The sequence below is a fragment of the Loxodonta africana genome, chromosome 16, assembly GCF_030014295.1.
Source record: "Loxodonta africana isolate mLoxAfr1 chromosome 16, mLoxAfr1.hap2, whole genome shotgun sequence".
In the NCBI taxonomy this organism is placed as follows: domain Eukaryota; kingdom Metazoa; phylum Chordata; class Mammalia; order Proboscidea; family Elephantidae; genus Loxodonta; species Loxodonta africana.
In genome coordinates, this window is record NC_087357.1 from 15,913,503 (window position 1) to 15,929,480 (window position 15,978).

The following is a 15,978-nucleotide window of genomic DNA, read 5'->3' on the forward strand; positions in this document are numbered from 1 at the left end:
ATAAGTTGGGAAACCTGATTTCTACAAAGTAAAAAGATGTTTTTTAGTCCTCTGCAGGACTTCTCAGAGCCTTTATTATATGAATGTGCACTGTGAATATCTAAGGAGATAGTTGCTTAAGTATTTGACCATGGAACTCTCTTTCTCAGATACGTCTATTACCATCTTCTGGAATGCTATTCCACAAAGCACTTGCAAAATGCAGATTTAACCAAAGCTCCTTATTTACAAACCAGAAAGCAATGCTCAGGAAAGTGTGGTTACTTGCTGCAGGTCACAAAGCAAGCAGATCAGTGGCATAGCTTGAGTAAGAACCCTGGTCTCGATTCCCTGTGCAGTGCACCTTGAAGCCTTATCCCGCTGAAATGGCTCCAAAATAATTTTAATCAGGCGTTTCTAGTCATTTTCCGAAGCTAAAGCAAAGTAATATGAAAGTCTATCATCTCTGGGCTGTACAGAACCTAACTTGGTTCCAGCTTCAGAAACCCACACTGAAGCTGCCATCAGGGACACCGCTTGTGCATCCAAATTCCAAGAGACGACTTCAGCGCCACTTCCTGGTAGGCCCTCCACCTGCCCCATGCCTCCAGCTTCCAGGGGAAAAATCGGTAACTCGCACACGTTTGACAACACGAAATCGGGGTGGCACACATGTCAGGGCGAGCTACGCAATTAAAATAAGTATCTGAGAGTGAAAATGTGACGATTTCAGCGGCAGCTTCATAAAAGGAATGGCAACATATCCTTGGGTCACTTTTAACTTCGTTGCCTAAAATGATTACACTTCCCATTTCTGAAGCAGATGGTAAGAGTTTAAAAGATTCAGAATCACAAAGACTCTGAATCAGATTTTTTTTTTTTTTTTAATTGATCTCAAGAGGATATATACTGGAGAGAAGAGGACAAGCCCAGCCCCCTTCTAGGCTCACATTCTGGAAATTCGCTGTCCAGCCCACTAGCTACTCGCGGCTATATGAATGAAAATCTTAATTAAATTAAATTAATTCAGTTCTTTAATTGCAATAGGGAGTGCTGGTGGCATGGTGGTTAGAGTGCTCAGCTGCTAATTAAAAGGTCACCAGTTCTAACCCACCGGCTGCTCCATGGGAGAAAGATGTGGCTGTCTGCTTTTATAAAGATTTACAGCCTTGGAAACCCTATGGGGCAGTTCTGCTCTGTCCTACAGAGTCACTATGAGTCAGAATCAACTCAACAGCACTGGGTCTGGGCTTAGCTGCACTTGCCACATCTCAAGTGCTTACTAGTGTTAGACAGTGCAGAGAGATAATATTTCCATCATGACAGAAGGTTCTATTAGACAGTGATGCTCCAGAACATCTGGGTGTTAATGAGACCAATGACTGATGGGAAATGGCTTATAAAAGCCCAGCTCCCTGGACCCTCACGTGGAAGAAGTCTGAGGTGTATGTTCTATACTGCTTACCTGAGTTCCCCAGAGGACTGAGTGCCAGTTGCCCAAAATGGCAACTTTCTTAGTAACAAACACTCTCTATTAGCTTCCTTCCTTTTATTTTTTTCTATTATACATTTGTTAAAATATGCAGAATTGTGCCCTTAAAAATGGAGAATTTAACTGTATGTTGATTACAACTTAATTAAATAATGGGGGAAAATCGATGAAGGCAATACTCGAAGCAAGGGCCCTGAAACCTGCATCTTGTGCTAGTCCTGCTACCACCTGTCTTCATCATGGCCTAGATGTGGCTGGAAAGGAAGACTCGCAACACACGGCTGTCACTTGGCTGGAATATGATGCCCAGTCGTTTGGTCAATCACTAGTCTAGATGTTGCTACGAAGGTATTTAAATATGATTAACATTTACAATCAGTTGACTTTTAGGAGAGTGCCCCCCATAATGTGTGTGGTCCTTGTCCAATCAGCTGAAGGCCTTAAGAGCAAAAACTGAGGTTTCCCTCTCGCTGGAGGTTCTTGTCTCCCTGGCACATGGATTTTAGACTTACCAGCCATGTGACTCAATTCCTTACAATAAATATCTTTCTCTCCCACACATATATGCATTGTGAAGAATGGGAATTCCAGAGCACTTAATTGTGCTCATGAGGAACCTGTACATAGATCTAGAGGCAGCGGTTCGGACAGAAAAAGAGGATACTGCATGGTTTAAAGTCAGGAAGGGTGTGCGTCAGGGTTGTATCCTTTCACCGTACTAATTCAATCTGTATGCTGAACAAATAATCCGAGAAGATGGACTATAAGAAGAAGAACAGGGCATCAAGATTGGAGGAAGACTCATTAACAACCTGCGTTATGCAGATGACACACCTCGCTTGCTGAAAGTGCAGAGAGCTTGAGCACTTACTGATGAAGATCAAAGACTGCAGCCTTCAGTATGGATTACACCTCAAAATAAAGAAAATAAAAATGTTCACAACTGGACCAATAAGCAACGTCATGATAAATGGAAAAAAGTTTGAAGCTGTCAAGGATTTCATTTTACTTGAATCCACAATCAATGTCCATGGAAGCAGCAGTCAAGATATCAAAGGACGCATTGCATTGGGCAAATCTAGTGCAAAAGACCTCTTTAAAGTGTTGAAAAGCAAAGATGTCACCTTGACGACTAAAGTGCACCTGATGCAAACCACAGGTATTCTCCATTGCTTCACATACATGTGAAAGCTGGACAATAAATAAGGAAGACTGAAGAAGAATTGACGCGTTTGAACAGCGGTGCTGGTGAAGAATATTGAATATACCATGGGCTGCCAAAAGAACAAACAAATCTGTCTTGAAAGAAGTACAACCTGAATGCTCCTCAGAAGCAAGAACAGCAAGACTACGTCTCACATACTGTGGACGTGTTATCAGGAGGGATCAGTCCCTGGAGAAGGACATCATGTTTGGTAAAGAAGAGGGTCAGAGAAAAAGAAGACCCTCAGCGAGACAGATCGACGCAGTGGCTCCAACAATGGGCTCAAGCGTAACAACGATTGTGAGGATGGCACAGGACCGAGCAGTGTTTCCTTCTGTTGTACACAGGGTTGCTATGAGTTAGAGCTGACTGGAGGACAAGGACAACAACATTACCTGTGGTTTAATTCCATCTGGGAATGGGTTTTCTTTGTTATACTGAGGCGGCATTAGTGTAGGCTGTGTCTTAAGTCAATCTCTTTTGAGATACAAAAGAGTAGACTAAGCAAGCAGCAAAAAGTAGAGAGGGGGAGGGGGAAAACAGATGCCATTCCACATGAAGATAACCAAGGAGCCAACGGAGGGAGAAAAGCCTTCCCCTATAGCCAGCAGCCTGAATTTGGACTTCTAGCCTCCTAAACCATCGGAAAATGAATCTCTGTCAGTGAAAGTCACCCACTTGTGGCATTTCTGTTATAGCAGCACTAGATAATGAAGACACCTGATTAATACAGCCAGCCTACCAGATGGAAGATTTGGGCTACAGTTCCCATTAAAGAAATCAGAAACAACTTGCAAACACTCACCACAGAAGGATGGGGAACTCAGGGAGACACCAGGTGGCCATAATCGAAGTTAAAATGAAAGGCGCATGAGCTGATGGATGGACAAACAAAACGTGGTATATCCATATAATGAATTCGGTCATAAAGGGGAATGAAGCAGGGATACGTGCTATGACATGATGAACCTTGAAAACATGACGCTAAGAGAAAGAAGCCAGACACAAAAAGCCACATACTGTATAATTCCATTTATGTGAAACATCCAGAATAGGCAAATCCGTAGAAACAAAAAGCAGATTAATGGTTGCGGGGGGGGGGGGGGGGTCAGGAGATGGGGGAGGGGCAAAGGGGAGTGACTGCTAATGGGTACAGGGTTTCTTTTTGGGGTGATGAAAACATTCTGGTATTAGACAGTTGGGATGGTTGTGCAACCTAAGGAATAAGATAAAAACCACAGAATTCATACTTAAAAATGGTGAATTTTATGATATGTGAATTATATCTCAATTTTAAAAAAAGAAAGGTACCCAAAGGCAAAATACTCGTTACCAGAGACACTGACACTGCAGGGAGTCAGAGGAAGACAGCCTGGGGGCGCTGGGGAGGGACAGTGCCTCCTCCCTCCAGCCGTGTGCCAGAGAAGTATCCGCGCAAGAAGCAGCAGGGCCTGGCTGTAACCTTGCTGTGTGACCTCAGGCAGGTATCCTAAGTTCTCTGAACCCCAAGGAGCCCTTCGGCAAAGGGGAGAGGGCTCAGAGGCTAGGGGTTGGGTGAGGCATGAACAATGTCTCCCAGGTCCACCCTAGGGACTATCACAGGGCAGAGGGGCCCTCCCGGAAGCTTCCACTTGGCCTGAGCCTCCTACAGCACACCAACATGGCTTCCATCCTGCTGGCCACAAGCATCCTGCTGTCTTGTCTCCAAGCAGAAAAGGCCTGGCCCCACCTACCCCTGAGAAAAGTGCGGCCTCCAGCCAGAGCCACTGTCATTCTGGAAGCCTGTGCTTTGGCCTCCTTTGGAAATCCTTGTCCTACATGCAGGTCCCTCTCTCCTCCAGTTCCCAGGAGGCCTGGAGGCTTTGCACTGGCCACTTCCCAGCCCCCTCCCATTCCAGGCCTTACCTGCACATACACACACACCCGACTGCTTCTAGCATTTTTACATTTTTTTAATTACAAAATACATCCTATGTCCCGGTGCTCCCACTTTTTCAGTCTCTCTCTGCTTTCCATGTTGCCTGATCCAGAGCAGCTTCTGCCTTTGAATCCCACCTCCTCCTGGGGAAGGAGCCGTTCAGAGTCGGCCACACACAGAGTGCTGGGCTCAGCACCTGACCAGGGTCTGAAACCGAATTGACAGGCTCAGTTCCCCAGCCATCAACTCCTACTCCTCCTGCATCTGCTCTCTGACCTCCACTGACTGCTCCCCACAGGCCAGGGCCACCCACTGGCACTGCCCTGCTATCTTGCTTGCATTCCACTTGGAATTTCTTCCCTACTTGACCGTCATCCCGCTGAGCACAAGGACCAGGGCTAGCACTGTATCCCCAACACCTGGAACAATGGTTGACTTTTGTAGCTGGTGAAGGAGTAAGATCAGAGGGGAAAAGACGTGCTATCTAAAACATGTCACAATGTACTGTCTGAAAAACCAAAGTAGGACAGAACGGACAAAACCCTGTCCTGGGCATCAGCACACAGGATTCAAATTCTAGCTTTGTGACCCTGGGTGGGTCATGGGCCTTCTCTGACCCTCCGTTTCCTCTTCTTTTAAAATGGAGTACTTGGCCAAGATGACCTTTCAGGCCCCCTCTAACTCACACATCAATGATCCTGAAAGCCTTTTTCAAAGGTGCTCAGAATTAAGAGTGTCATGTCAGGTGGACGGTCACCAGTGCAGCCTTCCCCACGTGGCTTCCCCACTGCCATGGTTTGGTTTGGTTTGGTTTAGAGGCAAGAGTCAGCAGAGACACGTCAGCCCTCTTGATAAAGTTGTCATATTTCCCATCAGGTGTCACAGCTCTCTGTACTTTCTTCTCCCGCCCAGGGAACTCTCAGAAAGGGTCCACATGAGCTTCTGAAAATAAGTATGCCCTGTGAAAACATGCACAGCTCCCCTCCCCACCCCCCCACGCAAACATACACTTCTGAAGCAAGGAACTGCCAACAGCCTAAATGCTAAACACTCTCAAGGTCCCCATCCCCAGGCAAAGCTCCAGAACCTTCTTCGGAGATGCTGCATTTTTCCAGAATTGTGTCATCGTTCAAAAAAGTTCACGCTCAGGGCTTTCATCCGCCCAAGAGCTGACTGAGTCTGGCTGCCCGGAGCCAAACTGAAGAAAGCGCTGGCCACACGCGCCATGTCTATGGTGAACTCTGTGTGGACAGAAGACAGAGCCTGGCACTCAGGCCAGCCTGTGAAGCGCCACACCCTCTGAGTACTTCAGGGAACCTGCCGAGGTGCTCTGACTCAGTCAGTTGGGTCTACAAACCCAACAGCTGCACCTATGAGCTACGCTTCTAGTTTTTTTTTTTTAAAGGGGCAAGCTTGTCCCTCTTTTCCACAGACCTGGCAGGGTCCAGGGGGCTGCTGAGACCACCGAGGTGGGAGCAGTGTATATCTGCCACCTTATGTGACTTGTTTTCCACTGAAATGCCAAACCTGAGATGGTGCATGGGTGTGTCTTCGCCAGAGAGAATGCTTGCTTCACTCCCAGTCATATGTCTGACTTCATTTACCTTGCCAGCTCAAGGCAGTGAGGATGGGACCACATTCCCATTCCTGGAGGGGCTGAGGGTGGAAATACACACAGCCAGTCCCTCAGGGTGGAAGAGCAGGGTACAAACTCGAGGCTACCAAGATCTAGGCCAGTAGTTCTCAACCAGGGCGATTTTGCTCCTCAGGGGACATTTGGCAATGTCTATAGACATTTTGGATTGTCCTATCTATGGAAATGCTACTGGTATAGAGTGGGTAGAGATCAGGGATGTTGCTAAACAACCTACCATGCACACGACAGCCCCCCAAGAACAAAGAGTTATCTAGCCCCAAATGTCAATAGTGCCAAGTTGAGAACCCTGCTCTAGATGCATAGCTTTTGGAAGAAGGTTTTTCTTTTATTTGCTTTCCCCCAGACAGCTTTCATCATTGTGCTACATGATAACAAGAAAATAACATGGGAGTAGGGCAATGATCAGCACCCGTCTGGCAGTGTGTTGTACTGTGGTGTCTTGCATGTTGCTTTGATGCTGGAAGCTGTGCCACCAGTATTTCAAATACCAGCAGGGTCGCCAGTGGTGGATGGGTTTCAGCGGAGCTTCCAGACTAAGACAGATTAGAAGGAAGGACCTGGCGATCTACTGCCATAGATATTAGCCAAGAGATCACAACAGAATACTACCTGATATAGTGCTGGAAGAAGGCACTATACCACAGCCACAACAAAGGGCTCAAATATACCAAAAGATCATGAAGATGGCGCAGGCCTGGCAACTGTTTTGTTCTGTTGTACATAAGGTTGCCATGAGTCAGAGGTGACTCAACAGCAGCTAACGACAAGGACAATTACAAACCCAGATAAATGTTCACAACCTATCAAAATGGAAACTGTGGCTTTTCCCCTCTCGTGATGACTCTCAGTAAGTAAACTGCTGGAAGGCAAGCCAGCCTTCTGGGGAAACAGCTCACGGTGAGACAGGCTTACGAGGAAGCTGAGCGTGCTCTAAGTTTACGCATCACAGAGACACTTCGGTGATGCTGATCAACACCCAACACATGTCCTCTTTTTCATCTGAGTAAATCAGAAGCACTGTGACAGGACCTAGCTTGTTCTTTGTTTTAACATGGTTTTAATCAGTGACTCTCAGTTCTTCATTCCTCCTGGAAATTCTGTCAAATGCTGCACATTCCTCACAGAAGACTACTGTCTGAGCATGCTGAGATCCCAAGTCCTCAATTCAAACGGTTTGGGGGCAAGCAGCATTTGGTTATTGTTGTTTCTTCATCTCAACGTGAGAAAAAAAAAGGGAGGGGAGGAAAGAATGCTAATGTTCGTCACTGAAGACACAAGCAAAACCAGAAACATTTTTCCCCTCATGTCCAAGGTCAAGAATATCTGGGTAAATTTGCTTCGCGTTTTGCAGACCAGCCGACAGGGTATGAGAAACGCCGTTGCAAAGGCCTTTGACAAGAGCACACGGAGACACCTAAAAATAGACATTTTGCCCAAAGCAGGGCTATCTCTTAGAACTGCATCACCCTTGGTATGACTAAGCAGCACAGACTGTGGCCCTGGCTGCGAGAAATAGCGTAGAAGATATTACAAATTCTCTCTACTTAAATCAAGAGACGAAGAACATGGGCCATGACAAAACCACTTCAAATTTTTCCTGTCACTCTTACCCAGTTATTGAGATGCTGACTCGGAAAAGCGCAGGCGGAAAATGTGGTGTGTCTGAGATCTCCTTGTCCTTTCCTGGAGGCAGGGAGAGTGGAGTTGACAGGAAGAGAGTTTTTTGGGACCCCAGTTTGGCAGTTATTAGCTTTGTGAAGTTATTTAACTTCTCTGAGCTCCTCAGTTTCCTCATCTGTAAAATGGGTGGCTGTGAAAGCTGAACGTGAGATTTTACGGGTTAAGTGGTTGGCACAGAAGAGGCCCTCACGCCACAAATGGTGACAGTATCCTGATTTGGGAACAGCCTTCGAAGGGGATCCAGCGCAGCGGTCTGGGCAGAGCACCCCAAAGGGATATCTGCTCTGGGAGCCTATATTGGAGGTCAGCACTCAACTTTTCCAAGACTCGGTTTTCGTATCTGTACCTTGAGCCCCTATCCAAAACTGTCAAGAATATGGGAAAGCAAGAGATTCCATCAGTGGGACTTAAATTGGTAAAGTCATTCTGGAAGACAATTTGGTAACACTATCAGCATACCCTCATCACCAAATGGACTTCAGAGTATTTATGATACCCTTGCACATATGCTCAAAGAGTTACGATAAAAATGATGTGTAATAAACCTTTATTGAGCATTTAAAAAGTTCTAAGCATTTTACATGGAGCCCTGGTGGTACAGTGGTTAACAGCTTGGCTGCAAACCAAAAGGTTGGCAATTTGAATCCACCAGCTACTCTATCATATAGGGTCGCTATGAGTCAGAATTGACTACGAATCGGAATCAACTCAACAGCAACAGGTTTGGGTTTTTTTTAAGTGTTTTACATGGAATTTATGTGTACAGTTGATTCATGATGCATCTGGAATATCTGACATGGGATATTTGATATGTGAATTAACTCACTTAAGTAACCCTACAAAACTAAAAAAAAAAACAAAAAACTCATTGCCATCCAGTCGATTCCAACTCACAGCAGCCCCATAGGGCAAGGAGAACTGCCCCATAGGGTTTTCAAAGCTGTAATTTTTACTGAAGCAGACTGCCACATCTTTCTCCCACAGAGCGGCTGGTGGGCTCAAACAGCCGACCTTTCAGTTAGCAGCTGAGCACTTCAACCACTGGGTCACCAGGGCTCCCTCAGCCCTACAAAGTGATATTATTATTATCTCCATCTTACAGAAGAGAAACTTGAGACATAGGTGATAACTTGCCCTAGGTAAGGAACCAGCGAACTTTTTCTGTAAAGGACTAAGGACTAAAGAGTAAATATTTTTGGCAGGCCATATGGTCTCTGTCACAACTCTTCACTCTGCTGACGTGGTGAAATGAGTTCCTTTGTGTGGCTTTTGCCTTAGTTCCTTGGAAAAACAGCTTGAGAGGGATTTTTCCCCTAAGCCCTGAGGAATTACCTTTGCCCTAGTTTTGTACCCCAGAGGGTTTGTTACATTTCCTGGGTAACTAAACAACTTGGTTTGATACTTTTTGTCTGGTCCTGGGCTGCAGCCTGTCCTGTGTTTGGTACGTACCTTGCAGGGATTGGTCAATAGACTATGCAAATAGGGTGACTATAGCCTACTATGCAAATGAAGTTTCTGTGGCCTACCGAGAGGGGATTGGTTAGTTTGTGCCTTCCCCCCCGCCACTGGGAGGGACCATGCCTTGAAACCGACACGGAGTTGCGTATAAACGCAGCCAACTCCACATGGGTTTTTCAGACAGAAAGAAGCAGAAGAAAGAAGGAAGAGAGAAGAAACAGGGAGAGAGGCGGCAAGGAATCTCCTAAAAGAGCTGGTAACATGGGTCAAGGGCTGTAACACTGAAGGCAGTGAGAGGCCCAGAAGGGGCCCAGCAACAGAGCCTGCTGTGACAGGCCAGGAAGGGGCCCTGTGGCAGAGTCAGTGGTGACAGATGGCAGAGCCAAGAGAAGCTTGTCCTCAGGGGACTGAGAGGAAGCCTGCACAGTTGAGAGGAGCCTGTCCTCAGGGGGCCGAGAGGCGGCCTGTCCTCTGGGGGCCAAGAAGGGGCCTGTCCTCAGGGGATCAACTGGAGGCCTGCATGGTTGAGAGGAGCTGAAAGAGTGGTCCTACACTGAAGAAGACTTTGCCTGCATGCTTCCTGACCTTGATCCCAAGTTGTAGCCTGCTGATGCTGATCCCGAGTTTTACCCTGTTACATTCTTAATAAACCACTTAACTGTTAAGTATAGTCCGTGAGTTCTGTGTGGCCACTGAAACAGATTATCAAACACAGAAGAGTAGAGAGTGCTGTGGAAGGGACAGCTCCTGTCAGAACTGGTAAAAGGGTTGGAGTGAAGGTATGTCTGACCTCTACCTCATAGGAATCAGCTTTGGACCGATTCTGACCATTATCTCCCGTAAAGCTGGACTGGTTCTGGTGCTACAACGACTCATGGCAACCTTATGTATAACAGAATGAAACACTGCCCAGCCTTGTTGTAGCATAAAAGCAGCTACAGACAATAAGTAAACAAACAAATGTGGCTATGTTCCAATAATACTTTATTTGTGGATATTGAATTTTGAATTTCATATCAGTTTCATATATCAGGAAATCTTTTGGGTTTTTTCCAACTATTTGATACCACAAAAATCATTCTTGGCTTGCAGGCCACAGAAAAACATGAGGTAGGTGTATTTGGACCAAGAGCCATAGTTTGCCAGCCCATGCCCTAGGTCATTCAGCTTGTGAGCAAAGTCTGGCTTCAAAGCCAGTCAGGCTAGCTCCAGAGAGCATACTCATCATCTCACACTATTATTGCCTCATTCAATAGCAAAAAAAAATAAGGTAGGGAAATGTTCATATAAATCAGGCATCCATATTATGAAATGCTTTGCAGCATTAAAAAAGTTCTACACACACGTTGTTGCTGTATGCCATCAAGTCTATTTCAACTTGTAGTGATCCCATGTGACACAGCAGACCTGCCCCATAGGGTGTCCTAGGCTGCAATCTTTATGGGAACAGATCTCCAGGTCTTTTCTCCCATGGAGCCGCTTGTGGGTTCAAACCACCAATCTTTAGGTTAAAAGCCGAACGCTTAACCATTGCGTCACCAGGGCTCCTTTTATACACACATGCATACATGCTATTGTTCTTGGAGCCCTGGTGGCGCAGTAGTTAAGAGCTATGGCTGCTTACGAAAAGGCCGCCAGTTCAAATCTACTAGCCAACTCCTTAGAAACAGTTCTTCTCTGTCCCATAGGGTCACCATGTGTCAGAATCGACTCAACGGCAACAGGTTGGTTTATTGTTGTTGTTAGCTGCTATCAAGTCAGCTCCAACTCATGGCGACCTTATGTATATCAGTGAAACGTTGCCCAGTCTTGTGCCATCTTCACAATCGGTAGAGATACATATACACACACGTACTGACTAGAAGGTACTCTGGACACGTTAAGTGAAAAAAACAAGTTGTGCAACAATATGTACATAATAACCCTATGTCATTAGTCAACCAACAGTCAGCTTATGGGAAGAAGCACACCAGTGTCACCTGTCAAGGAGGTAGTGAGGTATGGCAGTGAGGGGACTTTCACGTTTTCCTGTGTTCCCATGCTGCTCTATAATTCGAACCTTTTACAACCCAAATGCATCCTTCTATTACTTGTATAATAAAATGAAGAGAAAACAAAAAAAAAAATGGAGGTCCAAGTTACAAAACATCACTTGCCAACATAGTTCGGGCACTTGGAGGAGCAGCTTCCATGTACCCAATCTAAACAAAAGCTGGTTACAATTAATTACCGCAGGACAAAGACATTCTTTCCAGAGGGAACCACAAACAAACAAACAACGGTGGCATAAACTATAGTAAGTAAACACAGCTCTGTCTCTCTTTGACAATCAACAGTCATTTTTTTTTAAACTACATATGCGCATAATCTAACTTTCTCCAGACACCATTAACCTTCAAACCAAGGATGTCAGTGGTGAAAAAAAAACCTTCAAGGTTTTCATCTAGTGTGTGATATTCCAGGCGTAGCTTTCCTGACTATATAAACTTTAATTTATTAAGTTATTTTGGTTTGCTCCACTGGCATGAACATAGCTGAAGGGAGAGTCATCAACTGTGGAAATGAGATTTCCCTCGGTGCCAATTTTCAAATCCAGCCTCCAGGTCATCTTATTTTTTGGATGCCTCCCACAGCCACATTTTTTGTTTGTTTGTTCTACATGAAAGAGCACATTCCCTTTCCTCAAGCCAGGTTTACCATTTTCCATTGCTCTTATTAAATGCATCTTATTCAAATGGAATGTTCTCAGAGTTTCCGCCCTTCGCTAGTCTGGGGAAGAGAGGCCTGGAATCAGATGGTCAGACCTGGCACCCCTGCAGTCTTCAGGCCTCACCTAAAACATCTGCAGAAAATAAGAGGGTCAGGGAGTCTGTCTCCCCAGGCCAGTGCGTGGACTGATCCCAGGACCCCAGCCTCATACTCGGATCTGGTATGGACCCCAAGGGGGCCCTCAGCCAGTCCCTCTGTGCCAATTAAAACAGCAGCTGGCTGGAGCGGAGTCTGAAGGTGCTGAAATGCAAATCTGTGAGGAGACGGGTCCTTCTCAGGTGACATTCCAGCCAGAGCTGTGAGGGCCTCTGTTGACCAAACAATGAATGTTTTCAATCTTAAGCAACACCTGGTTTGGAAGGTACAGGAGGGAGCTTTAAACCTCAACTAGGAATACTGTGCTAATCCAAAATTCGTGACATAACTATATGTGTTGCCAAAACTGACGAGACAAAACTATACTAGCTGACGTTCTGAACGGCCCATCTTGTTGTACCTTCTGGATCCCACTTGCTGGTTGCCTGGCTGGACCATGACTGGTATCTTCAATAGATTAATTTGTGAAGGAGCACTAAAAAGCCAAGTCAAGGCTGACTCATGGTGACCCATGTGGGTCAGGGTAGAACTCTGCCCTGTAGGGTTTTCAATGGCTGATTTTTTGGAAGCAGATCACCAGGCCTTTCTCCCAAGGCATCTCTGGGTGGACTCCAATCTCCAACCTTTCTGTTAGCCAAACGTGTTAACCATTTGTTAGGTGCCATCCAATTTGTTCCGACTCACAGTGACCCTATGTACAACAGAATGAAACACTACCTGGTCCTGCCCCATCCTCACAATTGTTGCTATATTTGAACTCATTGTTGCAGCCACTGTGTCAGTCCATCTCGTTGAGGGTCTTCCTCTTTTTCACTAACCCTCTACTTTACCAAGCATGATGTCCCTCTCCAGGGACTGGTCCCTCCTGATAATATGTCCAAAATACATGAGACAAAGTCCCACCATCCTTGCTTTTAGACAGCATTCTGGCTGTACCTCCTCCAAAACACGTTTGTTCTTCTGACAGTCTGTGGTACATTCAATATTTTTCACCACAACTGCATCAATTCTTCCTTGGTCTTCTTTATTCACTGTCCAGCTTTCCCATGCATATGAGGCAATTAAAAAATACCATGGCTTAGGTCAGGCGCACCTTAGTCCTCAAAGTGACATTTTTGCTTTTGAACACTTTAAAGTGGTCTTCTGCAGCAGATTTGCCCGATGCAACTGGAATGGGCAGTTGTGGTTTTCACTTGTTTAGCATTCCTCCCTCCTCTCCCGGTAACAACCATTCCACATGGTCCCAATGTCCTTCCCTCCCCCAACCCCAGCCATGGGGCAAGCAGGTGATACCATCTGGCCAAAAAGGGTCCTTTCCCGGTTATTTCTGCTGGTTTTCAGAAAAGATGCTCTCTTTGCACTGTGGTTGCTAAGCTGTTATTTGACCCCCTGATCCAACCAAAAATTGAGCTCAAGGAGAGACAAGCAGAGCCGAGAGATGGAGAGAAAGAACCTGGGGTGAGGGGAGGGGGAGACATTGTTTGAATCCTTGGATCCAAAAGTCCAGAAATACCCCTAGATTCCAAGACACATGGGTCCATTATTCTCATCATTGTTTAAGGAGTTAGATTTGAGTTTCTGTCACATGTTACCAAAGGATTTCTAGATACCACCATTGGGATCTTTTATGTTCTATTCCTTTCATTTATTATTTCATATATTTCATGTTTCTACATTATTGTAATTATTTTTAATGGGGACATGCCCTGACCTGGCCACCTAGCCTGCCAATACCAGTGCAGATCTCAATGAGTGTCATAACCCTGACTGGGTGTCATAGGACATATCATGGGTACAGCAGGGGCAGCGGGCACTACGATGCCAAGGGGCAGCCCTCATCCCCCGAAGCCCACCTCCAGGCAGCCAGGTGCCCACCTCACTGACAAACCCAGATACCGCCTGCTACACAGAGCCTGAGCTTTTGACTATGGAAGATCTGCCACATTCCTGCCCCCACCCAACACCTTGCCCCTCAGAACGAAACCCTCTGTTAGACTGGGCTCCCCACTTGGCAGTAAAATGCTACCACTCAGTGCTGAATCTTTGGTCTCTTAGTCTATTCTTTTCTTTAACAGATCACAAGTTACTTACAACACCTGCAGACAAGTTCCATGATCAAGGCAGATACCATGTTCACCCCTCCCCATCCCCCATTAGCTCCAGTACCTAGCACAGAGCTGTAAGGATTTAAGACATACATATTGGGTGATTGAATGAATGAATGAATACTCCTATGTGCCAGCCACTATGCCATTTTTCAAATTACAAAAAATACTGCCATAAAACCTCTTTCTACAGCTGTGCCAGCTTCATGTTATCAAAAGATATGTCCCCAGAGAAGTTTGTGGTTAGCAGCATGGGACAGAATCTGCAGAAAGACCTGTGTCAGGAAAAGCTACTTGAACACTCTGGTAGAGCCTCACTGAACCTGTCAGCTGCTGACAGCGCTGGGAAGAGAGTGCACAAAAGCCCATCTGTCGTGCGTTCCCTGGTATAAAGGTGTCGAGGGTTACTACCCCTTTTGTCCACAGGCAACAGCAGTCCTTGTGACCACACACAGACAACATGCCAACCCTCAACTGGCATAGCCTGTCCCAGCTTAACCCATACCCATTGTCTTCCATTTGGTTTTCACAGAAGCCCCGAAGATAGGAAACAGCACCATCCCCATTTTACAGATGAAACTGAGGCTGAAAGAGGAAAACTTTTTGCTATAGGTCACTCTGCCAGTAAGTGGCAGACGTAGGTCGCTCTGCCAGTAAGTGGCAGACGTAGGTTGCTCTGCCAGTAAGTGGCAGACGTGGGACTAGAGCAGAGGTTTTCCCGATCCCAAATCCCCACTCTGTGCAATGAACTGTAGTCATGGATGGGGCAGCAGGTGGGCTTCAGGACTGAAGGCTTGGCACAATCCTTCTCCCTCCAACTCTCAGGCCCTTTGGCCTGGGCATCTACAATCCCGGATATTTCAAGCTCTGAAGCATCAAAACTTGTTGCCTTCAAGTCGATTTTGACTCATAATGACCCTATAGAATGGAACAGAACTACCTCTTAGGGGTCCTATGCTACGATCTTTATGGAAGCAGACTGCCACATCTTTCTCCCTCGGAGCGGCTGGTGGGCTCGAACCACTGACCTTTTGGTTAGCAGCCAGACACTCAAGCCCCAGGCTTCTCTGGTCCTCTCTCCTTTAGAAAATGTGGCCTTTAAGGCACAACCATATGGTGACAGAAGGCAGCACTGAGGTCCATTCCAGCCCCACAGCCCACAGCAGCTGCCCCTGACTGGGGAGCCCCACTTGTTTTATTTTTGTTTTTTTAAATGAATGTCCCAATGACAAAACTTTCTTCCTGTCTTTCCTGCAAGCAGTCAGGCTCTGAAGGTTGTCCAAGTCATTTAGACTACAAAAAGAGGAAATAGATATTCAAATAAAAGTAGTGTTTTTCAAATGCCTTGATTTCAATGCCCTTGCTCGAAACAAAGTTCTCTACTGAGCCTTTTCTGCTCTTTCACGGTAGAGTGACCATGTGATTTATTGTCCAAATAGGAACCCCTTTGAGAATGAAAGGCAACACTATTAATCCTTACACCAGCCACGGGGCTACTCTTCTTTGGGGTATTTAGAGGCTGAAGAATGTGGGTAACCACTTCCAAACAGCAAACTAACCTGAAGAAAAAAACCGACTGCTGTCCAGTCAGCTCTGGCTCATGGTGACTCGTGTGTCAGA

At 46.0% G+C, this 15,978-nt stretch overlaps 1 protein-coding gene and 1 long non-coding RNA gene across 5 annotated transcripts in view; both read right to left on the reverse strand.

Moving 5' to 3' along the window:
• Positions 1-15,978, reverse strand: part of GRK5 (G protein-coupled receptor kinase 5) — a 237,486-nt gene that overhangs the window by 193,395 nt on the left and 28,113 nt on the right. The gene's annotated exons all lie outside the window — the stretch shown is intronic.
• Positions 1-15,978, reverse strand: part of LOC135227891 (uncharacterized) — a 39,725-nt gene continuing 23,747 nt past the window's right edge. Inside the window, exon 2 of the long non-coding RNA XR_010318051.1 lies at positions 1-15,978. This exon is cut by the window's right edge and continues 20,811 nt beyond it. This is a non-coding gene — a long non-coding RNA (uncharacterized LOC135227891).